A 25,813-nucleotide genomic window follows, 5' to 3' on the forward strand; every position below is an offset into this window, starting at 1 on the left:
GAATCACATTGCTTAGCGCGCGGGGGAATCGTATCCTGCGGGAGCTGTCGTGCGTTCGCGATGCACTCTAGCCACGGTTCCTCTCAAATTTAGCGTTTCAGCGTTACGCACGCAACTTACCGAACGCTCGAGGCGCATTCACACCGTGGGTGGGGGGTGGTGGGAGGGGCGGAGTGGATGGCTTCGAACGCGCAGCGTGATAAAGGCGTGCTTCGTATGGACTCTGTTTTTTCAGCTTTACAGCGAATATCCTCACTGTCTACTTACGAATCTTTGTGTACGGGACCGTGAACCTCTCCAGACAACGTTAAAGGCCCCATCTTGCAAAACATCCGGTGTCGCCATCCGGATGCTCAGGCGCCGACCATCCTTTAGCTAAAAATCATTCTGAACCACAACCACGCAGTCCCTCTGCGTGGTACAGATGCATTACTGAACTAATTAAATTCCTCGATGTAAAATGTGCCAGAAAAAATGGCTGTGGCTTAGGTAAGGTTAAGCCCAGGATGCGAAGCGTACTAGCCTTTATTTTGGTTGTTTAACCACTGTTTAGCCTGGTGAACTGCTGTTGCTTGGCTATATTTGGTTCGGCTAGACGAAGAAACAACTCATGCATTACTGCTTCGCCTTCAAGAGTGGAACGCGACAGCGTTCCCGTCGACCCGCCAAGGGGTGTAAGACAATGGGCTACAGGGCAGCGACTACGCGCCCCGCATTGGACGCGGTGAGCGTCGAGCAAAGCAGCGTTCGGCGCGGCAACGAAATGTGCGCCTGAGCAAGAGACGCACGCCTTAGAAACAGCTCGTTTCTAAGGCAACACCGCATTCACTAGAGGCGCTTTTGTACCGCTTTGAAGCATCGTACTCGTGGCTCAGTGGTAGCGTCTCCGTCCCACACTCCGGAGACCCTGGTTCGATTCCCACCCAGCCCGTCTTGCAAGAGTTGAGCCAAAGCCACTTCTCCTCTGTCGTGACGTCACGGTGTCACGTGGTTTCAAGGCGACACCGCCGCGCCTGAGGAGCTGGGTTGAGCTCTCGTAATATGCTTCGCATAAAATCGTAAACTACGACCTATAGGCAACCTACAGAGATGACAGCTTGGATTGTAACTTGCATATACGAGAAAATTGTTATACAGAAGCTGAAACACAAACCCTCTTTCCAGCGTTTCTACCATTCATAGAGCGGCGCCCCCGCTGGGTTCCTTGCAACATACTCATCTAGATGGCGCTTGCCTGGAAGGGGGAGAAAAAAAATTGGCAGTGGCTTAATTGTCTCGGCTATGCCAGGATATACGTAGCGAAAGCTAAGGCATAGCATGGTTAGCTTTGGTTAATCTTGATTGCACGTACAGGTTAGTCTGGTTGTCTAGCTATGTTGCGGCGTTTAGCCAGTCGTCCGGCGCGCTGTTCGTCTGTTTCCTGGGCGATTCGTTTCCTCTTCATCTCGTTCCGATGTCGATTCCAGGCTTCCTCCTGCTTATCAGAATTGTCGCCGTCGATACTGCCGCCTGAACTGTGGTTGCCGCGCACTGGAGCTTTCCTTTTCAATCCTACGGCACGTTATCAGGCATGCGACGCAGCTGGCGACGCGAGCGGAGGGGAGCTCAACGACGAGGAACGCTTTGTGACGTCATACCAAACGGCGGTGCTGAGGGGCGCCGCTGCGCCGCGGCGGAATATCCGTGGCTCCGTGCTACTAGTGGCGCATGCGCAGTAGTGACTAGATAGCGAGAGAGAGAGAGATAAACATTCATGGAGAGGCGCGCGTTGTGACGTCATGTGCCTCCTCAGAGCACTGCCGCGGCGAAATCGCAAGTTCGCGGCCAGTGAAGCTTTCGCTTTAAAAGAGAGCTGCGGTTGCCAGGAAGCGTGACAAGTAGTCAGGGACCTTTGAATGCTATGGCGTTCCACTCTCAAATGCGGAGCTTAAGAGTCCTCCAAATTTTTGTTGCTCTTGGTCAACGGGTTAGGCCTAACTGCGCCTAGGCTTAGCTCGAGTATGGCCTCGCTGACTTGCGACTGCGACTAGGCTTTCTTCAGCACGGACTCGACGAACGCCCCTACACCCTTCGTAGACCCACTTCAGCAATAAGGTCGTCCCGTAGAATGAACCATGCCTTCTCGTTCGCATGAAATCACCGTGAAATTTCCGGGCGTCAACTCAATACGGCGGGGAAGGCGCGCGGTTTCCGAGGTGCAGGCGAAGGGAGAATCCGCCGGCTCGGCACCCCTGATGACGGACAGTATGGAGCAAGACGACGTCGACGCATCAGACGATGACGCAACTACCGCAGATGCACGATGCGAATACTCGAGGGTGAACTGCTATCGGAGCGGGTGGGTGGGCCCCACTTTTTCGAGTTCGTCAGGCCGCTAACCAGATGTCTGCAGAAGAAATCCCCAAGTCAACCATTTACCACCTCATAGGACAAACTGCCCCTGCAAGCGTTGCAACCGAACACTTGGCATTCGGCTACATAGCTAAAGCCAATGCTGTTAACGCTTTCCAATTGGAATAAAATGTACTTCAAAACTTTGCCGGCACAACGAGAGCTCACACTAACCATGGGATCGCCAGATAAAGCGCGTAGGATTCCTGTTGAAGTATTCGACGCAAGCCAACCTTCTCAACTCACTGGCAAGGGAGTCATGAATATTCGATCGGGTCACACCAAGGAATACATCACAAATCACCTTCGCGGCGAATCTGTAAACAGTTTAGGATTTCGAATCATGGGGAAGACACGGAACCTATTGGTAAACTTTGATTTGGCGCGTTCCCTTAGAGATATTATCTTAGAGATACTCATTGGGCTATTAAATTGGCCTAGGACCCTTGCGTGCTTCCTGTGTACTTCCTTGCGTGCTTCCAAGCACTGACTTCAGGGGCTGCGGGCCTCGTCAAGCTGCCAAAAATCAGCTTTTTTACCCAGTCTTCCCATCAGTATGAGTGTACAAGGTGTATGAGTGAATCTTTGTAAGTGTGCAAGATGGCAAGTGAAAAAGAAAGAAATAGAAAATTATCTAGAGTTAAAAGGACTTTCATGACATGTTCTTCGTGCTTGTCCTTCTCGTCCTAAGTATTCTTCGTGCTAGACAAGTATTTTTCAAATCGTACATTTATCTCTTATACTGAAATTATGCTCCCTCCATGTCTGCAGTTCTCAGATTCCTGGTTGCAGTCCCTTGGACGTCGACCCCAAACATGGACAGGGCAACCTTTCCCCAAATTCCGCATGTGAGTACTGGGATCCCGCAAAGATCCTTTCTCGAACCAATACTATATTTTTTATATGGTAATGTCGTAAGAACAATAATGAAATCAAATACAGCCCTTTTGTTTGCCGGCGACACTTGCATTTTGCTTAAAGCCGACATCGTTTATGGTCTAGAAGATAACGGAAACGAAGAGGTAAAAGGTCTGAAAATGGTTTTATTCGCCAAACATGCAATTAACGTTAGGAAAACTAAATATGTTTTATTTAGGACATGTAGCAACTCCCTGGCACTTGAAGATTTACCGTTATTAATAAACGAAATCACATTGGATGAAGTTCATTTCAATATCGCGGCGTGTTATTTGATAACCTGTACTGTTCTTTTACTGTTCTTTCACTGTGAAAGGATGCTATGCTATGTTGGATGCTATGCACTATGTTTTACTGGTGAAAGGATGCTATGCACTCTCACGAGCATGACATAACTTAGTATAAGGATTGCATATTTTATATTTTACGTTAATTCACTGTCGTCTAGGGTATCGTAATGAATCTTGTGCGACGTACAAAATTTCTCTTGAACACATTCGCCTGCTAGGGAAACGAGCTTAGTGAATAATTACTCACTCAAGATTTATGAACCTACTCTGGGTTTGTTAGTAGAATGTATTGCCCTATGATAGGATACATATAATAAAAATTTCCGCATGTCTTTAGCTTTCTAAAAAAACTTTCCCTTACAACAATCTGTATTTCACTCACGCTCTCGTGCCATCAGAAACCAAACGTTCGCAACTTTTAATCTTCCTTCTGACAAGAATTCTTGCAGTCACGATCTCACTAAATTTAATTGGCTTAAAGTTTCGAATTAACTACTGGTACAAATAAGACAGGCGTAAAACTTTTCTTCAGTGCTTAAGTACTTATTGGTGCTAAATCGAACTTCCTAATTTTATTGATCATATTTGCCTCTATTCATATAATTGTCGCTTTCAACATATGGTTATACACCATGTAATCCGTTGTGATTCAAATTTACCCATAATAAATTTTGATTACTGCTTGAAAATGTTCATATTAAGGGTATTTTGATGCTGCGTTACTGTAAGTGCTTGTGCTTATATTTATTCGGACGTACGCGTTAAACGTGTACCTACGAATGAAGTACCTCCGCTTCTGTGATGCCGGCCTCCAAGTGTGAATCGGGGCTCCTTTATAGGTCGGCGATGGTTTCTGCTTTAGGTCGAATAATTAAGTGGCTTTAAGAACAGCATCAAATCATTGACCCTGTTTATCTACGTCCAACGGGACTTGGATGATTTTCCTGCTATTTTCCGAGCGCGAAGAGCATGAGTCTAACATATAGCGACGGAGAGACCACGAGTTCTTTGTAAGTAGATTACCGTCAAGTCGGTTGCATATCCGATTTAGTTACTGTGACGAAAGCTCGGCCACGTGTTCAGTGATGAGCTGGAGCGTTTGCGCGATTTTCCGTTTCAATTTACGATTATGTTTTTTTCCGAGCTATCGTTTCTCCAAAACCTGATAGGCGTCCCATAGGTGGAGCAGCCTGCTGTCCACTGGATCGCGGATATGTTCTACCGGGGCCGCTTTTTCGCTAAGAGCTACGTCCCGTTGGAGCTTAGAAGTCCAGTCTTTTCAGTCCTGAATTTCTGCTGTTATGTTTCGGCCTCAGATTTCCCGGGACTTGTCCCAGTCGACAATAGGTTTGAGGTGGAACTGCGGGCTTAAAATGGCACATGGTAGCGTAATTGTTAGCATGTAATGATCGCTGCCGAATTTGACTCCCGTGTGGATACAGTCCTTTTGTAAGATGTTCATCGTAAAATTAAGCTCTGTGGTGGTATTTCCACTGAAATTGTTGCCAGTGCGGTTATACAGTAACTCTACTCCACCCATATACATATACAGTTACTGTATATGTATACAGCATGTACAGTAACTCTACTCCACCCTACCCGCTTCCCTGAGCCTTGCACGTTACGCAGACGGTGCGCTTCCCCTCTTTCATGCGCGCGTTTGAGCCACGATCGCCGACTGTACGTTTTCTCTCACACATACTGCACACGGCGCGCGGCGACGATTTTATCGCCCTCGGTCTTTATACAGAACCTCACAGCGACGGCGACGGCAGAACTGCTCCTCCGCTCCTTCGGAACAGAGAAATGCTGGGCGAATGGGACATAAGTATACCGGTTACAGTTCCTAGGAGTCGCAAGTTACAGTTCCTAAGAGTCAAACTGGTACCAGTTACCAGTTACAAGTACCTAGGAGTCACAATCACTAATAACCTCTATTGGAATCCGCACATTGATAACATTTGCTCTTCAGGTTTCCGCAAACTTTGTTACTTAAGACATAATCTTCGTAATTCTCCTACTAAGGTCAAACGTCTTAGCTATTTCACATTCATACGCCCTAAGCTTGAATACTGCTATATTTTTTAGGAACCCTATACTAAGCATAACATTAAAAAGTTAGAAAGGATTCAGCGAAAAGCTGACAGGTTTATCTATTCTAAATTTAAGTATACTGATGCTCCTTCTGAGCTCATGAAAGCTAACATCATTGAACTACTTGAATCGAGAAGCAAAAAATGTCGTTTGAATTTTTTAGACTTACTTCTTAACGGTAAAATGGCTATTGATCAGGCAGAGTTTCTTTCCCCTTTCGCCACAAGACCTACGCGACATTACCAAACACACTTTCTAACCCCTTACGTTGCAAGAACAGACATTTATAAGTTCTCCTTTTTTCTGCGTTCTGTGTCCGACTGGAATAGCCTAACAGAACCTAATGACGCACTGTATGACTAGATGACTATGTTCTTTTGTGTTCTTTCCTCCGGTACTATCATGTTTCTTTTCTTGTTGTTGTTCTCTTTTTGTGCAATAGAAATATTCTGTAAATTGTATTGCCCGTCCTGCTTGAACCAGATCAGTCTGCAGTATGCAATAAACAAACAATGAAACAAAGAAACAAACAAACAAATCAGTAAATAAATAAATACATAAATAAATAGCGCGCACGATTTAACTAAGCGCGTAACGTCATTTTGAAAAACTATTTCGGCTATATATCCCTGGAGGCACCCGACTCATTCAAAGGGGATTTTCGGGCTTCGAAAATTGTCGTTTATGGCCTCTTTACGATACAGTAGTGAAGACGAGCTATTTATCAGCTTCAAAATGATCGCTCCTATTTTCGTGCCTTGTACGATTAATAATTTTGCCTACTTTTTAATGCAGATGCCTTTCACCTTGCTCCAACCGGCCCCAGGGGTGCCCCGCGGTTCTCCCGATGGACGCTGTGAGGGACCACGAGGTGGCCTGCCCCTTCGCGTAAGAAAGTATTTCACGGCGTAATCAGATTGGAGGTAGCCCGTTCGCTTGTACAATTTCAACGTGTTTGTATGCTCCACTTCTGGCTTGCTAGGGGGCACAGATGCTTGCTAGGGGGCACAGATGAAAGCGACCTGCAACCTTAGGGGCTGTTTTAAGACCTGCAAAATGCCAAAATGATTCCGGAGCTCTCCAATAAACACCTTTGTTTAGAACCGATTGAGGTTGTTGTTCATCTGTACGTCTATCCCAATTCGACTATACACGTGGCAAAACTGTCAGATAAAATAAACTAGCTTTATAAGTTTGCAGGCCACTTGCTGTGTCCTTGCAGAGATATGAAAGAGTACTTCTGCAGCACACACACGATACCTCGAGATCTTAATTGCTGCTATCACTGTGGTCACTGTGCGACACGTACTACTAATTCTAAGTACACATAGAATTGGCTGATTAACCAGCTTCCATGTGTTACTTGTACCGGAACGCTGGGAGTCAGAGGTAGCATGCGTATGAAAATGCGCTTTTATCAAGCAACTGTATAAAATAAGCAAACGTGATGTTGTTTTGTACCCTATAAACTGTGCTCGCGTCCGTCTTGCGTTCTTTTTCTTGAAAGATCTTGTCGCCGTTGTGTACGTATGTTCCGTGGCTACACTTCGTAGTGCATCACCTACGCGACGGTGATACGCGCTGCTGTTCGTGATGTTATTCGCAAACCCTACATTGACGTGTAGACCGGGGCGTAACACGCAACGCTGGGTGCGCTATTTCTTACGCCGATCCTGAAGGCGGCGAACGTGTGAGAAGGGTGGGTTCAGATGAGTTCGGCCGAACATATCTGGTGGCCACTCTTAGTTTTGAAAAACAAAAAATGATGGCACTGTTCTGCCTGAGTACCAATAACAAATAAATGAGTGTTACTATCGCGAGAAAAAGGTGCCATCACGAAAGAAATGCAGAAGCGCCGTGTCCGTAGAAAGAGCTTTTTGCGGATTTCGTCGTAGAAGTTCACCTCATGGTTAGCTCGAATAGAAAAGGCACTATGTCCACGGGTCTAAGAATACTTAGCAAGAGAGCTTACGGGCAAATAACGCCGATTCTAAAGTATTACTACAAGGTATCACAGCTATCAATTTGTGAAAGATAAACAAAAAATGCAAGGAGTGAACATTGCACAACGTTGGCCAAAGATCAAATATTTTTACCTCCGCTTATGAAGAGAGCACATTTTTCAACTTTGCCAGCCTGGAAAGTCGCCGCAAGAAATTCATTGAAATTTGAGGTAAATACTTTTCCTCTCGCTGGGTAAGAAATCCACAAGAAGCATTTATGTTCTGGCATGTTATAAAATGAACACGATTTTCAACACCTCTTCAGAAAAATAACTAATCGTGGATTCCACCTTATAGATTTGTTAAATTAGGTGATTTGATATAGACTAACACAATGAGGAAAAAAAAAACATTAAGCATTCTTTTTAGTTGCTGAATAACAAACCGAGAAATGTGACAGAAAATGCCACTACTGGAGCCTCAAATAAGGTCTGAGGGTGCTCGTTGTTGACATGTTACTTTCGTTTGCAATGCTAAAACGCTCCAAGATGGTTCAGAAAGTGCGGAGAGAAAAAAAAAGGTAGTTTCAGTCTTACAAGAAATTGGCGGATCTCAAGCACTGTCGGATGTGAGGGAAGATTTGGGGGATGTTTACTTTGGTTGACCTGGCAGAAGTGTTAGACTCTATTTGAATTATGAGTTTGTATGGCAGTCAGTTAATTTGCAATTTTATGTATACATTGCATACATACAGCCGCGATCTTCACGTTTCACTAAGTGGCGAAGGCGTTCCTTTTCCATGCGACGCTTCTTTTGAGTCTGAGTGTTCTCGACGCTGACTCCACGCTTTGGAGCCGGTCTGCTGGCACGTGTTTACGAGCTCCTTCTGCATACGTTGGCAGCACGCTGTTGACACGCCAGCTACAAGCTCTCTCTTCAGCCTATGGACGATTGTAATGTTTAAACTATCACAGTCCAGCACGCGACCTCTACAACCTACTACCTCCATTTTCATTGCACATGAAAGCAAGCACAGGACGTACTGTATGCACACACTGTGAAACACTACCGTGGCGCAAGCGAGCCTTACCACGAGGCGAGTGCCACCTTGTGGTGTTGCAAAGAACCTAGCGGCACGCATCAGCAAGACCACAACATCCTGGAAAGTCAGGAGAAGGGGCAACGTCATCCCCCCCCTCCCCCCTCTTGCTATGGTGTGGAAGACTTGGCTAATGAGGAACTCATTTGAGCGGCCGTGGAGACGGATTGCCTGCGAAAGAAGGGACCGCAAGAAGTGGACTGCGTAGGGGTTTGTGCTGTTAAGCGCGGAGAGTGTGCAGGATGGCCGTGTCCGGTCAAGGTAATTGGCCTCCAGCACTTCCTGGAGTTAGCCTCTTCATGACCATGAACGGAAGGGTGAATGCTTGAGAACATATAATGAACCATGCTAGGGTGCTGCCAGCACGCAGGCAGCAGACAAACTTGTTTGTATACGGTAGATTTCCATTAGAAGTTTCCGCCGTGCAGGCAGCGGGAGTGGTTAGCAGCGGTTGAGGCGTCCAAGGTGAAGGGGTTCAGAAAGCAGTAAGGTTGAGCACTTCGAGACACATTTAACAATTGTCAGCTTTCCCGTTAGAGTTGTTTCTGATGAATAAGTCATCATCATCATCATAATCATCATCAGCCTCTTTTATGTCTACTGCAGGACGAAGGCCTCTCCCTGCAATCTCCAATTATCCCTGTCCTGCGCCAGCCGGTTCGAACTAGCACATGCAAATTTTCTAATTTCGACGCACCAGATAGTCTTCTGCCGTCCTCTGCTGCGTTTCCCTTTTCTTGGTATCCATTCTATCACCCTAATGGTCCAACGGTTATCTAATCTGCGCATTACATGACCTGCTCATCGCAATTTTTTTCTCTTAATGTCTATTACAATATCGTCTATACCCGCTTGCTCTATGATCCAAGCCGCTCATTCTGTCCCTTAAAGTTATGCCTAGCATTTTTCGCTCCATCGATCTTTGCGTGGTCCTTAGCTTGTTCTCAAGCTTCTTTGTCAGTCTCCAATTCTGTCATATGTCAGCACCGGTAAAATGCACGGATTTCATGCCTTCCTTTTCAATGATAACGCTAAGCTCCCAGTCAGGAGCTCGCGGTTTCTACCATAGGCCTCTCCCCTACCCCCCCCCCCCCCCCCCCCGATCCAACCCATTTATATCCTTTTCTGAATTTCCTTCTCGTGGTCAGGGTTCCCTGTGATCAGTTCACAAGGGTAAAAGTTCTTTTTCACAGACTCTAGAGGCTGAATTGCGATATTGAACTCTTGTTCCCTTGCCCGGTGATTTATCATTATCTTTGTCTTCTGCATATTAATCTTCAATCTCGTCCGCAGTGTTGCTGAATAGAACAATGTCATCGGCAAAGCGAAGGTTACTGAGGTATTCACCGTCGATCCTTACTCCTAAACTTCCCCAGTTTAATAGGTTGAATACGTCTTCCAAGCGCGCAGTGAATAGCATTGGAGAGATTGTGTCTCTTTGTCTGACTCCTTTCTTTACAGGTATCTTCCTACTTGTGTAGAATTAAGGGGGCTGTGGAATCTCTGTAGATAGTTTCCAGGTTATTTACGTAAGCGCTTTGTGCTCCTCGATTACGCAATGCCTCTATTACTGCTGGTATTTCTACTTAATTAAATGTTTTTTCGTAATTTATGAAAACCATGCAGAGAGGCTTATTGTACTCTCTGTATTCCTGAATAACCTGATTAATGGCATGCATGTGATTCATTGTAGAGTATCCCTTCCTTAAGCCAGCCTGTTCCCTTGGTTGATTAAATTCCAGTGTTGCCCTTATTCTATTGGAGATTATTTTAGTAAAAATTTTATATATAACTGGGAGTAAGATAAATGGGCCTATAATTTTTCAGTTCTTTAACGTCTCCCCTTTTGTGGATTTGTATAATGTTTGCATTCTTCCAATTTTCTGGGACCCTTGCAGTCTATATACACTTGGTATAGAGAGCCGCCAGTTTTCCTAGCATTATGTCTCCTCTATCAAATCGACTATTAACATAACAGATATATAACATATAACATATACACATAACATATATAACAAATCGATTTGATTAAATCGACTGTTATTCTATCCTCTCCGGCCGCTTTTTTACGTTTCATGCCTTGCAAGGCCCTTTTTACCTCATCTATAGCTATAGGAGTATTTTCTGTATCCTGTTCATTACTGTTTGTAATTGAGGTATCGTGACTCCTCTGGGTACTGTACAAGTCAGTATAGAATTCTTCCGTCACTTTTTCTATGTCTTCGAGATTACTGATGATATTAGCGTGCTTATCTTTCAGTGCATACATCTCGGTTTGTCGTATACCAAGTTTCCTTCTCATTGATTCCAGGCTGCGCCAATTTTTTACGGCTTCTTCAGTTTTTCTCATGTTATATAATTTCGAATATCTCTTATTTTCGCTTTGTTGATCAATTTTGACAGTTCCACGAATTCTATCCTATCTCTTGAGTTGGACACTCATTTTTTGTCGTTTCTTTATTAGGTCCTTTTTTACTTGGGGGAGCTTATTTCCTGCTGGTTGCCTTGCCTCCCACTTAAGTAGCTGCCTCTGAAGCCAGCCTCGTTACGGTTTCATTCATGACCTCTATGTCATCATCATTATCTCTCTGTTCTAAGACTGCTAATTTGTTTGGAAGTACCAGCCTAAATTTCTCTGCTTTTACCCTTACTGCCTCATAGTTGACCTGCTTCTTTTTGACCAATTTTGCTCTTTCTCTCTTCAAATTGAGGTGAATCCCGGCCCACACTAACCGATAATCACTGCACTTTACCCTACCTATCACTTCTACATCCAGCACTATGCTGGGATCGGCAGTAAGTATGAAGTCAATTTCATTTCTTGTTTCACCATTAGGGCTTTTCCAGGTTCACTTTCTGTCGCTATGTTTGCTGAAAAAGGTGTTCATTACTCTCAGCACATTGCTTTCTGCGTATTTTACCAGCATCTCTCCTCTAGTATTTCTGGAATCGACACCGTAGTTACCAATATCTAGTTCACCCGCCTGCTTTCTCCCAACTTTTGAATTAAAGTCAACCATTACTACTGTATACCGAGCTCGCACTTTTCTCATCGCTAATTCAACATCTTCGTAAAACTGATCTACTTCCTCATCGTAGTGACTGGATGTTGGAGCGTAGGCTTGTACCACCTTTAATCTATACCTCGTATTATGTTTGATTACGACTACCGCTGCCCTCTCGTTAATGCTGTAGAATTCGTCAATGCTCCCCGCTATGTCCTTATGGATTAGGAATCCTACCCCGTATTCCTTCTTATCCGGGAGACCTCTATAGCAGAGGACATGGCCGTTATTCAGCAATGTGTAAGCCTCACCAGTTCTAATCTCACTAAGACCGATAATATACCAAAGAATGTTTGATAGTTCCGCAAATAATCCTGCTAAGCTAGCATCACTCGAGAGGGTTCGGGTGTTAAACGTTGCAGGGTCAGTTTCCATTGGCAGCCTGTCCGGACCCAGAGAATATTACCGCCCTCTGCAGCGTTACAAGTCTGACCGCCGCCTTGATAAGATGCTCCGCAGCCGCTGGGGACTGAGGGCCATTGGTTAATTGAAGATATCATTAGGGAGGTTGCTGCCAAAGCTGCACCAGGGAGGCCAATTGCTGTTCTGGTGAGAGAGTGTCTTTGTTTAGCTTAGTGGTTGCCTTCCTAATTTGGTTGTACCTGGATTAGTATAGCCCCGCTCGATCTCGGCATCTTTCGCCGGTGTCAGGTGTCACTCCAAGCCTGCAAATGTAAAAAAAAAAAGACGGGGGGATTTGTACTTCCGACTACCGCAGCCGAGCATTCGGCATAGCTCAGTAAGATAATCTCGCAGGCTGCTAGGCTACGTTGCCACCGAAAAGTACGGCCCAGAGGGCCCTACATGCCTAAGAGATCCGCTGATTTGTCCACGCTTGGCTGGTTTTGCTCATCGTCATAGGTTGCACGATATAGTGTCGATTCTCGGTGGCCATAACCTCTTGTTTCCCGAATCTCTCGACGAATGACTAGATGAAGCAAAAATGAAAAATTGCGCCCTTTGTTCATTATGCTTGCGGCCTTTGAACTCCCGTACTACATTTGTCACTGGTTGTAGAGTAATATAAATGTAGCGAAGGCAACGGTTACCACTTTCGTGCACCCAGCCGGCCATCTCTACTGAATTTTAAATCATGAAAGACCACACGTTCTCAACTTTTCTTACACATAACCAATTAATTTTCCCTAATTTTAGCTGAATATTTGAGAGATGTCTAGTTTAGTTTACAGATGACACGGTACTACGAACAACGTATAACGCATAAACCCAAATGACAACATGGGTTCAGCAGATATCTTCAACTCTGCTCATTAAGGCACCAAAGTTATAATTTGGCCACACATCAGACCTAACATGCCCCCTATTTCCGCCAAATATATATTAGATGTTGCGTAGAATGGTCTCACGTGTTTAGGAAACACGGCTGACTCCGGCGCTGAGACACTTTCTGGCACACCTTTAGGAATTTTTCGCAAAGACAGTATTTCGTCCACAAGCACTTAGAAGTGTATACAGTTTCTCCATAGCGTTCTCCACTATTTTCTCTTGATAACACTCGGTGTAATTTGTTATTGCAGTAGAGCGGGGTGGGTATTGCGCTGCTCATTAAACACAATCATAACACTGGGGAGCACTTGAATAACTGGTATATTGCAAAAGCCGCTATTAACCTACAGTCATTAATGTTTGCCTGCAATTACACATACCGTGTCCCCTTGTAACCAAGGTCGAAGAACGTGATTTTTCCGTTCGCAGAGAACAACGGTGTAACTAACAACATAACTTGTATATCGCTAAAGATAGGCGGAGACAGGAGGGTTGAGTTACTTGCAACATGTCCAATTAGCCTGCGATCGTTTAAGTTTGGACATACATCGAACTTAATATATTCTTAAACAATTAAACAAATGTACCTCCTTTGAATCGTACGTTGCCACACAATAATAATCATCTGTCTTGCTTGCGTTTCCTCTCTTGAAAACGTTGCGGTGGCTGCTTTCCTGTCGAGAATGCTCTGTCATGCTCATGACCGGCATGCCGTTCGTGACTTCGAAGTACTGAGCTCAAAGCGTTAAAAGAAATGCGGACAAGACAGGTGACGGTTATTGTTGTGTGGGTGTAATGTTGTCTAAGAGTGTATACCCTACAATTCTATCAATGTTCAACCCAGTGTCAGTATGTTTACGATTGCAAGAAACACATCTTGGATAGAAGCTGTGTGAAATTGCGTATAATTTGAATGATCCTTTTTGTACAAAGGTTGTAAATAATCTACGTAGACGAAACACTGCTCGTACATCCTACACAATACGCATATGTACATGAATGAAACTAAACCTGCTTGCTTTGCATAGGTCTCCGAGGCGACAGGGAAAGCCAAATACACGCTCCGTAGAACGTATCGAATTAGGGAGTGAACAAGTACAAGAAGCATTTAGTAAATATTTTTAAAACACATAGCTAACCTACACATTAAAAACGTTTAATGTGCCTAAGTGATAGCATGGCGTTATTGTCTTGTTCAAAATAACAAATCGCAGCACTTCCTCGCCCCGCCACCACCCCCTCCCTCCAAATCATGGAGGAAACATAGTAGGAGTTTCATAGAAAGCTGCCAAACATGCTAGTCAGAAAGGTCAAGCTATATTCAATAATTTCCTAACAACCAATGCAACTATTCGATTACCGAGCGCGAATGTCTTGCTCTTGTCTGGGCTGTTTCAAAGTTCCGTCCATATTTATATGGCAAGTCCTTCTCAATGATCCCAGGCCATCATGCTCTCTGTTGGCTTTTGTCGCTCAAGTACCCTACTGGCCGGCTCGATGGTTGGGCCCTCCGACTACAAGAGTATGCCCACACAGTTACTTACAAGTCGGGACACCAACACCAGGACGCCGATTGCCTCTCTCGCTACCCAGTTGAAGACGCGCCTTCTACGTCTGACACTGACGCTGACGCCTGTGTTCTCTGTGTTTTTCCACTGCTCCATGTCACCGACGAGCAGCGCCGTGACCCGTCCTTGCGTTTCATCATTGACCACCTGGAATTGTCACTTGCTGCCGGCACCTTCGCTTATTCACACTTCAAGATGGCGTACTCTACCGCCACAACCTTCACCCCGACGGCCCTGCATTACGCCTTGTGATCCTTAGACACCTTCGATCGGCTGTTCTCCACGAACTTCACGACCTCCTCACTTCCGGTCACCCGAATGGGTCACGTACCTACGACCGGATCCGCCGACGCTTGTTTTAGCCAGGGCTAGCTAGCTCTGTTCGAAGATACGTAGCTGTGTGTGAGAAATGCCAGCAACGCAAAACACCATCGACGCTCCCTGCTGCGTAGCTTCAACCACTCGACATTCTATGAGGAACCATTCTTTCGGGTTGGTTTGGATTTACTTGGCCCTTTTCCTCTTTCTACCTCTTGGCACAGGTGGATCGCTGTGGCCACGAATTAGGCCACGCTCTATAAGCCATCACCCGAGCGCTTCCGACAAGCTGCACCACAGATGTCGCCGAGTTTCTTCTACGCCACGTAATTTTATTACATGGAGCTCCACGACAACTTCTCACAGACGGTGGCCGGACATTCTTATCATCCAGACCATCCAGGTACTTGCTGGAGAATAAAATATGATTTGATTTGATTTGATTTGATTTGATTTTATTTGATTTGATTTGATTTTATTTGATTTTTGATTATTTTGATTTTATTTTTATTAAGTTAGCGCGGACATCCTGCAGTCCTGTGCCACGGGGCACAAGCTATCCACGTCATACCATCCGCAAACAAATGGCCTCACGGAGCGTCTCAATCGCATTCTCACAGACGTTCGCGAAATATGTCTCTTCAGACCACCCTGACTGGGACCTCGCTCTACCCTTTGTCACATTTGCTTACAATTCCTCGCGCCAGGATGCTGCCGGTTATTCCCCATTTTCCCTTCTGTTCGGCCGACAACCAGCACTGCCCCTCGACACCACCCTCCCTGTTCATGCGGCACGGACCAGTCAATATGCACTTGATGTTATCGCCCGCTGTGCCCACGCAAGGCAAATTGTCCGGAAGCGCCTTCTGAAATCGCAAGAGAGTCAAAGGCGTTTGAACGACCGACGATGCCGAGACGTATACTTCCCGCCTGGTTCTTTGGTGCTTCTATGGTCTCCGTCACGTCAGGTCGGCCTGTCAGAAAAACTGTTGTCTCGTTACACAGGCCCATACCGAGTGCGTCGTGCCGTGACTCCTGTCACATACGAGATCGCCCCTTACGCGCCATCTGCTTCTCAGTCCAGTGACATCGTGCACGTCACACGACTGAAGCAGTATAAGTCTCCCAGTGATGACATTTAGACGCTCCGGGACATCGCTTCTGTCGCCGGGGGATTATGCTACACGCGAGTGGCATTTGATTGTTTGAACGAGGCGCGTGGGTGCCATCACTAGAGAAACGAGAAGATCGAGCTAGGCTCGCGCGGCGAATCTAACCGCTCAGCGCTGCAACCACTTTTGTAATTGTAACGTGTAAATAGTTGCTCGTCTTACTGACTCGTCCTTCGTGTAACAATATATCCTCTTGTCTCCAAATCTAACCTTCAGGAGTTATCTATATTTCTGAGAAATGTTTGGAGCAGGCGTTGAAGGTATTCGAGAACTTCGCTGTAAAACTAGTTCGAATCTTGGTACAACCTGAAAGATGTTGATGAATGTAATTTCTTTTATCTTCCTGTAGTATTCTTCGATGCGTCCATCGGAGAACTTGCGGTTACATCGCAAGGGTCACGGACATGGCGGGGCACCTGGTGAGCGCGCATGGCTGCCCTTATTACCATCTCGCAGGTAAGTCAGTATACCAAGAAGGGAAGTGCGAAGTGTATTCCAATGTAATAATCATAGGTCATTACTTGCACTGAATGTCGCCGTAACATCGACATGAAAACTTGCCTTTGTAGTGTGCAGATAGCCGTAACAGCCGTATGGAACTACCGTGCACAGGGGCCAGTCAGAATACGGAAGCGTGATACATTGATTTTATCCTTTACTCAAAAAGTAAAATATAAATTATGGGGTTTTACGTGCCAAAACCACTTTCTGATTATGAGGCACGCCGTAGCGGGGGACTCCGGAAATTTCGACCCCCTGGGGTTCTTTAAGGTGCACCTAAATCTAAGCACACAGGTGTTTTCGCGTTTCGCCCCCCATCGAAATGCGGCCGCCGTGGCCGGGATTCGATCCCGCGACCTCGTGCTCAGCAGCCCAACACCATAGCCACTGAGCCACCACGGCGTGTACTCGGAAAGTATTTAGTGACATTGTCACGGTTGTCGTGACGGTGAATAATACAGCTGCAATACTCTGTATGACAAAACTAAATTCTTATTGGGCGCACTTGTGCCCACAAAAGCAAGTTACACTCAAAGCACAGTAATAGCAGCGAACACAGTCGGCAGTCATCGAATACTGATCTGCCGGTCAAGTACGTGTGCTTCTATACACGAGTCATCGAAAGTTGCAGAGTCATCGGCGGTGCCCGCGTGTCTTCCAAAAAGTTCTGCACAATTCGCGTCGCACATGTAATCAAATTACACAAGCTTTGGTGACCACAGAACCATCGATAACATTCTAGAAACTTCCCATACATGCGGGTGTGTCCCGCGCTGAGCGATAACATTTGTATGGCAGTGAAAAGTGCCCACTCGTTAGAAATAAACAAGTCCACGTGTCAATATACTGCAGCAGTGACGTCGAAAGAAAAATTTACAGTGATATGTCCGTTTACAGTGATATGTCCGAGTTTGTAGCACTTACAGCAGCGGATTGGTCTAAAAGATACGAATTTGATTCGAATTTGTTTCGAATTCGAAAGATTTGTTTGATTTCTCCATGCTCTTTTCTGAGGGCTTTTCCTCCACGTCTACAGGCTCCGGTCTTCTAGTCTGTGAACCCTTTTTTGAATGGAAATTGTTCCCGTGGTCCATTTCGGCCACCCCAATTTCCGTCCTCGGCGTTCAGCTTTCTACGCTGTGCGTACTCTTCGGCTAATTCAGCTGCCCTTTCCACAGTGTTTGCATTTCCTCTGTCTTGCTCCCGCAGCTTCACAGATTGTGGGATGCCTCTGTAAAACTACTCTAGACACATGCATTCAATTATCATGTCTAGGCTCTCGTACGCTTCCGCGCTTTTAATTCACTCCACTAGGTTGCCTTTTAAGCTCTATGCAAACTCCGGATATCCCTCGCTATCCTTCTTGCCTGTGCTTCTAAACCTCTGCCGAAAGGCTTCGGCAGAAAGGCGGTACTTTTTCAAAAGACTAGCCTTAACTTCCACACAATCATATTCATCATGCGCACTGAGTCTGGCGATTACCTCCGCAGCCTCACACGGCAACATAGACAGTAACAGCTGTGGCCATGAACTCGGGCCGAAGTTCATCTTTTTGCAAGTCCTTTCAAAATTTCCTAGGAACAAGCCTATGTCATTCCCGACCTCAAATGGCTTTAACAGCCTGTCCACGCGGTATAATTCTGGCTCACTTGCTCGTCCTAGAGCCCCTTCACTTCCTTGAGACAATTCCAAACGTTTGCTTTCAAGTTCAAGTTGCATTTTTCTTAACTCGCGATCTTTCTCGCATTCCTCGTTCTCTCTCTGTCCCGTTCTTATCTCTCTTTGTCCCGTTTCTCTCTTTCCTTAAGAAGTTACAACCGCGTTTACATGTCCTCCTCACTGGTCTTTTCGGAAATCAGCAGCAATAATTCCGGTTTTAGCGTTTCCTTGCGTACCTCTAGGTCCAGTTCCTCACCAACAATCAGCAATTCGTCTCTCAGCAGTGTCCTTAACTCCATGATTGCTGCTTTACTGCCTTGGCCCTGCTCGCTAAACCTACCTTGGAAAACACAACCTAGCTAACAATCAACAATCTAGCTTCCCTTCTGTTTTAAACAGAACAACCACAAAATGAAGCCTAGAGATTCAAAGCAAGAACCAAGCACTCACCGCAGACACAGCACCGCGTCGCAAAGTCCGTCTCACCGCTGCCAGCCAGTTGTGATGGTTGGAGCCGGGCATGAAATAGATGGTAGCTGGTCCACGCCGTCGTCCAACTAATCTACGCTGAGGACGTTGTTGAAGGGAAGGACTGCTCCACCACGAGAACGAGGAGTTGGGGATTTATTTGCAGTATCTACATGAGAACGTTACAGTTCATCAGTCTAACATGACTGAAAGAGGAATGCACCCTGAGGAGCCGACAACGGCTCCTTAAGTACACGCTATCATCCCTAGATCCCTAAGTGAGGGAAAATGGCAGTTCACTGCCAATTCGGAGTGTCCAACGACATCGTAGCCGAGCCGCCTTTGAGGGAAAGGGCCGACGCACTCACTTCCGCACAGGTCGCACTGACCACGTCGAGTAGAGTGGGTTCTCGCAGACACGGTGCTGGACCCTAGCAGGCGCCTCTTTATCCCACAGTCGACTCCACAGACAATGGCCGCCGCGTCTGTCCATTGACCGACGACTTCTAAGCTGCGTGAGAGGGCACCGCCAAGCATATCCTTCCAGGAATTCCCCCTCTCCAACCAAACCTTGACGGTGACGGCATACACACTAACAATACTTCCTCCGCCGACTGCGGCTACAAATAGCCATCTGGGTACCGTCCCCATGTTGACGTGGCGCATTCTTGACGTCACAAAGCAGGTTGTCGCCGCAGACCTGCCAGCGTCGAAGTACTGTTTATTCGAGCATTGTAGTCCTAACAAAGTGAGTCATAGCAGCGGGCCAGGCAGATTTCGTCCTTTCGAAGCGAGTCGTTGGAGCAGCCATGGTGGCGCCTTTCCGTCGTGGTTACCCGAAGATCGGCAGCCTCCGCCGGCCATCCGTAACAAGCTACGACAAAGTTTGAAGGTGAAGGCTTCGAGGTCTACGCGACGTGGCGGCTCAATGAAGCCGGTCTAAGGAGCAGATCAGCCGCCCAAACGTCATTACTTAGGGTCACAAATAGAGCAAAGAGGCTCGGTTTTGCGCAAGAACATAACGGGTGGACTCTGTCACAATAGGAAAACCTTGTAATCAGGGATGAATCCAAGTTTACGACCACTGGCGACCAGCGAGACACGGTAACGTATTTTCTAGAACGAATTATTACTATCCATACTATTAAGAGACTATCTTATAATCCCTCATCTTCTAAAATTTTTCAATACTTCCAAGCATTTCTCTCGCAAACCACACTTAATTCAAGGGAATTTTCCATGTTTCAATAATTTCTCTTCTCGTATTCGAATGCTGATTACCATGTTATCGGCTGTTAACGAAACTTATTCTCAAGTCTCTAAATTTATTGAGGCAGTTTTTCGCGTGCGTACCATGGCCACGCACGTTTATATCTCCTTCCGTTTCTCTACCGCGGCTGCGCTTTAGAACCACGGCGCTGCAATGATGATTCAGTCATTTCCCTTTCCTTTTTTTAAAACTAGTTCTCTTAACTACTACACGCAGAAACAAAGCAACAGCGGTCGCATTCGATCCTATAAATGAGATTATATATATATATGTAGTCATATAATGAGAAGCCAACAAACACTGACACCAAGTACAACATAGGGGAAATTGCATGTGCTTAATAAATGAAATAAAGTAATGATAAATTAATGGAAATTAAAGTGGATGAAAAAACAACTTGCCGCAGGTGGGAACCGAACCCACAACCTTCGCATGTCGCGTGCGATGCTCTACCAATTGAGCTACCGCGTCGGCGTTTCCCCATCCACTTTCTTGGGTATTTATGTGTACTAGTAGAACCCTGGGAGTGTTAGCCAGCGCCCCCACTCACAGACCTTGGCGGTGGACGTGGAACGTATTTTTTGCCGCAGGCGTCAAGAGAACGTGATCTTTTCGGGTGAAGGCAACTGAAGGCAACATTATATGACTAATAATTATCGGGTCCCTCGGTTAACCCCCTTTCTTCTCGTTTATATATATATATATATATAAATTATCAGTCATAGCACTCGTAGTACAGCCCTCTGGGCCATTCGAAAGTACTCTTATTAGGGTTATTATAATTACACAAAGGTATTTCGCTCTCGTGAGCAGCAGTCGTTGGGATAGTTACTCGGGCTAGCTTCCAACGCTAAGCGAGCCGCGCGCGCACCTGCTTAAGCTTTTCCTAGTCTCTAGAGCCACTCGAGTTCCCTTTCATCGACGGGCGGCTATTTTTTCCAAGAAAGTATGCCTTCCAACCACTTGTTTAAGAGATTAAATAAGAAAATGAAAGAGATTCCCCTTCAGTTATCATCAATTGTTTCCTCCCTGCTGTCACTTGTTTTCCTTCTAAGTGGTTACTCATAGCAGGGTTCTTTCCCGTTGCCGCCGCCTATGAGATTATGTCAGCCTCTCTGAGTTCCCGCTTGACGTATTTTGTTTTCACGTTGCTCACCATACTGGTCGCATACTTGCTACTGAGCTTCCTGGTCCGTCTCTTCCTCTGTGAATCGGTGTTTTTCCGGCACAAATATGTGAACGATCTACGGCCCACTCAGGTTTTTCTACCTTCCAACCAAACCAAAATCGACCATCGCGGACAATATCAGTCTCTTTCCACGTAAGTATGAGGCTTTGGACAGGAGCTATGGCGCTTTAATGTAACCTGGGGCCTGACGGACCGACCAACTGAGCTATCTCTCCGGGCAAAATCTAAGGGTGACGAGTTCAAATCCCCTATTCTCTTCCTTTTTTTATTTTCTTTCTTTTCCTCCCCTTTATATATTTCTTTTCTTTTATATTATCACTATACGAGGGAATTGCATATCTTCGCCAAGACCGTCCGCATGGGGACCCTCTTAACAAAAAAAAAAACATTCTCCCCTATTATGTATGGCCACTCATGTGCAGGTTATAAACTACCTGGTTTCTCCAGTTGAGCGCACCTGTGCGGTTTTACCGAGCTCAGATTGATCCACCTTTACTGATCGAAGAACGCACCACTATGGGTTGAATGAGGCGTACAACTCGTGCGGTAACGAAGGGGTAGAGTATCCACCTCGCGTGCAAGAGGACCGTGGTTCGAATCCCGGTGCCGCGGAATTTTCCACCGAAAAAAAAAAACCGCGTGATGAGAAAATTCCATAAACAGGACTGGAGTGCGGCCTGATCCCGGTGACCAAAACCGGTAACGCACTCTCTTACCGGAGCAGGATTGGCCACCCTGGTGCAGTATTTGGCCACAACCTCCTATATGAATACAAGAATCAAACCCCGGCCCTGAGTCCCCAACAACCACGAAGCAACTGATCACGGCTGCGGTCAGATCTGTGATGCAGCAGAGGGTGCTAAGAATCCCTGGCTCCGCACAGGCCGCCATTTGGAATCTGAACCTGGCAACGTTTAACGTTAAAACGTTTTCTAGTGAGGCGAGTCTAGCAGTGTTATTGGAGGAATTAGAGGGTAGTAAATGGGATATAATAGGGCTCAGTGAGGTTAGGGGGACAAAAGAAGCATATACAGTGCTAAAAAGCGGGCCCGTCCTGTGCTACCGGGACTTAGCGGAGAGACGAGAAGTAGGAGTCGGATTCCTGATTAATAGGGATATAGCTGGTAACATACAGGAATTCTATAGCATTAACGAGAGGGTGGCAGGTCTTGTAAACCTTAATAAGAGGTACAAATTAAAGGTCGTACAGGTGTATGCCCCTACATCCAATCATGATGACCAGGAAGTCAAAAGCTTTTATGAAGACGTGGAGTCGGCGATGGGTAAAGTCAATACAAGATACACCATACTGATGGGTGACCTCAATGCCAGGGTAGGCAAGAAGCAGGCTGGAGACAAGTCAGTGGGGGAATATGGCATAGGATCTAGGAATAGCAGGGGAGAGTTATTAGTAGAATTTGTAGAACTCAGGCCACGGCGGCCGCATTTGATGGGGGCGAAATGCGAAAACACCCGTGTACTTAGATTTAGGTGCACATTAAAGAACCCCAGGGGGTCAAAATTTCCGGAGTCCCACTCTACGGCGTACCTCATAATCAGAAAGTGGTTTTGGCACGTAAAACCCCATAATAATAATAATAATAATAATAATAATAATAATAATAATAATAATAATAATAATAATAATAATAATAATAATAATAATAATAATAATAATAATAAGAGTCGCGCACGAGCTGAAGCTTCCTCTTGAGGTGGCAGCCGTCAGCTGCAGCGTGAGCTGGGCCCAGACAACAGTCGCACCCCCGACATCCCCATCCGGCAGCGCATCAGACGTTGGGGCTATTAGTGCGCAGAACGGGCTAGAGGGGCGCTGCGAGCGGCGCTCGCGTGACGTCAGGGCACGGACTCGCGCTCCATGGACTCGCGCCTGTCGTCTGCTGCAGTTCGGGCGGTTGCCGGGCGCCTTCTGCAGTGTTTCCGTTTGTTCACTCCCGTTCTCTACGCTTATATACTTATGGCGAGCCTCTCAAATATATCTTTTACGAAGTCATCTTTCGCGAAAATTTAATCAAGGAGCTTATTTCCTAGACGACAACATATTTCTCAACCACTCACGCGCCGTGGTTGCCCTGTGGCTATGGTGTTGGGCTGCTGAGCATCAGATCGAGGGATCGAATACCGGCCACGGTGGCCGTATTTCGATGGAGGTGAAATGCGAAAACCACTGTGTACTTAGATTTAGGTGCACGCTAAAGGACCCCAGGTGGTCGAAATTTCCGGAGTCCTCCACTATACGGCATGCCTCATAATCAGAAAGTTGTTTTGGCACGTAAAATGCCATAATTTTTTATGGTGCCACTCGAGGGAGCTCAGATCAGCCCATTACGGGTTTCTCATGCGCGGATCTACACTTCACAGCGGTAGCTCACGTGAATAATAAAAGTATAGACACAAAAGCGCAGCACATAAGAATCCAGTTAGGATTCCATATTCACCGTGGTCCAACATGCTTGTCACAATCAAACGCTCGAGATATATGACTTGTACAAACATTTATCTTTATTCTAAACCACTAAAACATGTTTGCTGACGACGAGTAGTTCATGGTACAATATCTAATTGTTCTATTTCTTCACAGAAACGCTCGGCAGTATACTACGATGACTTAACTAACACTGCAGTTTAGATTCTGCCAGCACCACTTGCATTTTTAACTGCTTCTCATAAGGTCGTACTGCACTGGTTAAACTTAAGTGCGGGTAATTTCAAGCAAAGCTGATTGAGGCTTACAGCTATTTGCAGCGCACGGAAAGGAATGTGCCAATATTTATTGCCTTGCCATGCTACACGCTCAGCTCACTTGAGCAATTTACTGGTGCTTCTTGCATGAACCTCTTTGGAGAACTCACACAGGTTGCTCGGGCCAAATATTTGAGTGAAATATGCCTTTTGTACCATTTCGGTGCAGCAAGCAACAAACCAAAGCCTCATTCATTAGTAGTGTGGCAGATATTGAAGATATCATTGTTCGCCAGTGGAGGCCAAAGTCAAGTGAATTCGTGTAAGGCTTGTGGTGTCTTCTCTCTGAGGCAGGTATGCGAAGTTTTATTGTACGTACGTACGTACGTACGAAGGGAATAGTTTTCAGTTTGTATAATTAAACAATGCAGGATCGAAACATGGCGAGGCAGAATAATGTGTTTGAATTTTCCATTTCAAGGGAGCCTAAGCTGCGCTGTAATTCCTCGAGTATGCTATAGGCATTGTAATTGGCGCTGTAAAGAGCTACTTCATGGTTTCAATTGGAAGTTGAAGTAAACAGCTCGGTTTCGCGAACAATGCGTGCCTCGCCACAATGAGAGTCGGTTGCTTCCGTTGCGGGTGGGGTGTGCCAGGTCGTCAATAAAAGCTAGCGAAGGCCACTATGATGCATTTCATCGCTTACGGTTGATTGGTTTTCGATAATTACCACGAATTTTTCTTTCATGTGATGGCTGTTACGATATTCGTTAACTCTCTCTCTCTCTCTCTCTCTCTCTATATATATATATATATATATATATATATATATATATATATATATCAGTACTTAGCTGTGAGAGACATAGCATTTTACATGAAAGGAAACCATGATATTTGGTGTCAATATTATAAAATCGTGTTAGAAGGAAGCTTTCATCATGATTCTTATTACTCTGGTGGCTACTGTATTAAGGCCTGAAAGGAAGAGGTAGGCGCGTATTTTTTTGTGAAAAGGTTTGGTACTACTTTCACCGTTCTCTGAAACAGGCAGCCAGAAACGCATTGGCTGTTAACGGCGCATCATGTATTGTATATATATATATATATATATATATATATATATATATATATATATATATATATATATATATATACACAATACATGATGCGCCGTTAACAGCCAATGCGTTTCTGGCTGCCTGTTTCAGAGAACGGTGAAAGTAGTACCAAACCTTTTCACAAAAAAATACGCGCCTAACTCTTCCTTTCAGGCCTTAATACAGTAGCCACCAGAGTAATAAGAATCATGATGAAAGCTTCCTTCTAACACGATTTTATAATATTGACACCAAATATCATGGTTTCCTTTCATGTAAAATGCTATGTCTCTCACAGCTAAGTACTGAGCGAATATTAAGTGTTTAGAGGAGCATAATACATAACTCCGAGTGTTGAGCTTGCAGACATTCTTTTTAATCAACATTTATGGACAGACAGGGCGCATATATGCATCGTAGGGACAATCGACCCCTTCAGCGCTACATAGCTTGCGATATGCAAGTCGCAAATTGTCTTGATTCACGCGGTTTTCAAGTAGAAACTGCGGTTCAGGATGGCAGCTGAAATAATCCGAAATATCCCTCTGTAAGCACGGCTCGAGCCGCAAAAAAACCCAAGCATGCGCGTAGGGAACGAGTGCGCGCGGCAGCCGAGCGAGCAGGAGCGAGCGGCGTCCTGGCCGTGACGTCACTCGCGGGAGGGCGCCACTCCAAATTCTCACCGCTAATAGCGGTGTCATCTCGCGCTGCTCCCTACGATTAAATAGCGCTAAGCCGTTGCTAGAGGCTTGGAGAGGCTGCTAGCTAAAAGGGATGC

The 25,813-nt window shown here is 45.7% G+C and overlaps 1 protein-coding gene across 4 annotated transcripts in view; it reads left to right on the forward strand.

The window, feature by feature from the left end:
• Window positions 1-25,813, forward strand: part of LOC135899795 (endothelin-converting enzyme 2-like) — a 46,785-nt gene that overhangs the window by 346 nt on the left and 20,626 nt on the right. For all 4 annotated transcript variants that reach the window (XM_070534086.1, XM_070534087.1, XM_070534088.1 and 1 more), the window contains exons 2-4: window positions 3,163-3,239; window positions 6,489-6,581; window positions 16,495-16,601. The gene's annotated coding sequence lies outside the window, so the exon portion shown is untranslated. The remainder of the gene's footprint in view (window positions 1-3,162; window positions 3,240-6,488; window positions 6,582-16,494; window positions 16,602-25,813) is intronic.

Source organism: Dermacentor albipictus, chromosome 2 (genome assembly GCF_038994185.2).
Source record: "Dermacentor albipictus isolate Rhodes 1998 colony chromosome 2, USDA_Dalb.pri_finalv2, whole genome shotgun sequence".
Classification (NCBI taxonomy): Eukaryota; Metazoa; Arthropoda; class Arachnida; order Ixodida; family Ixodidae; genus Dermacentor; species Dermacentor albipictus.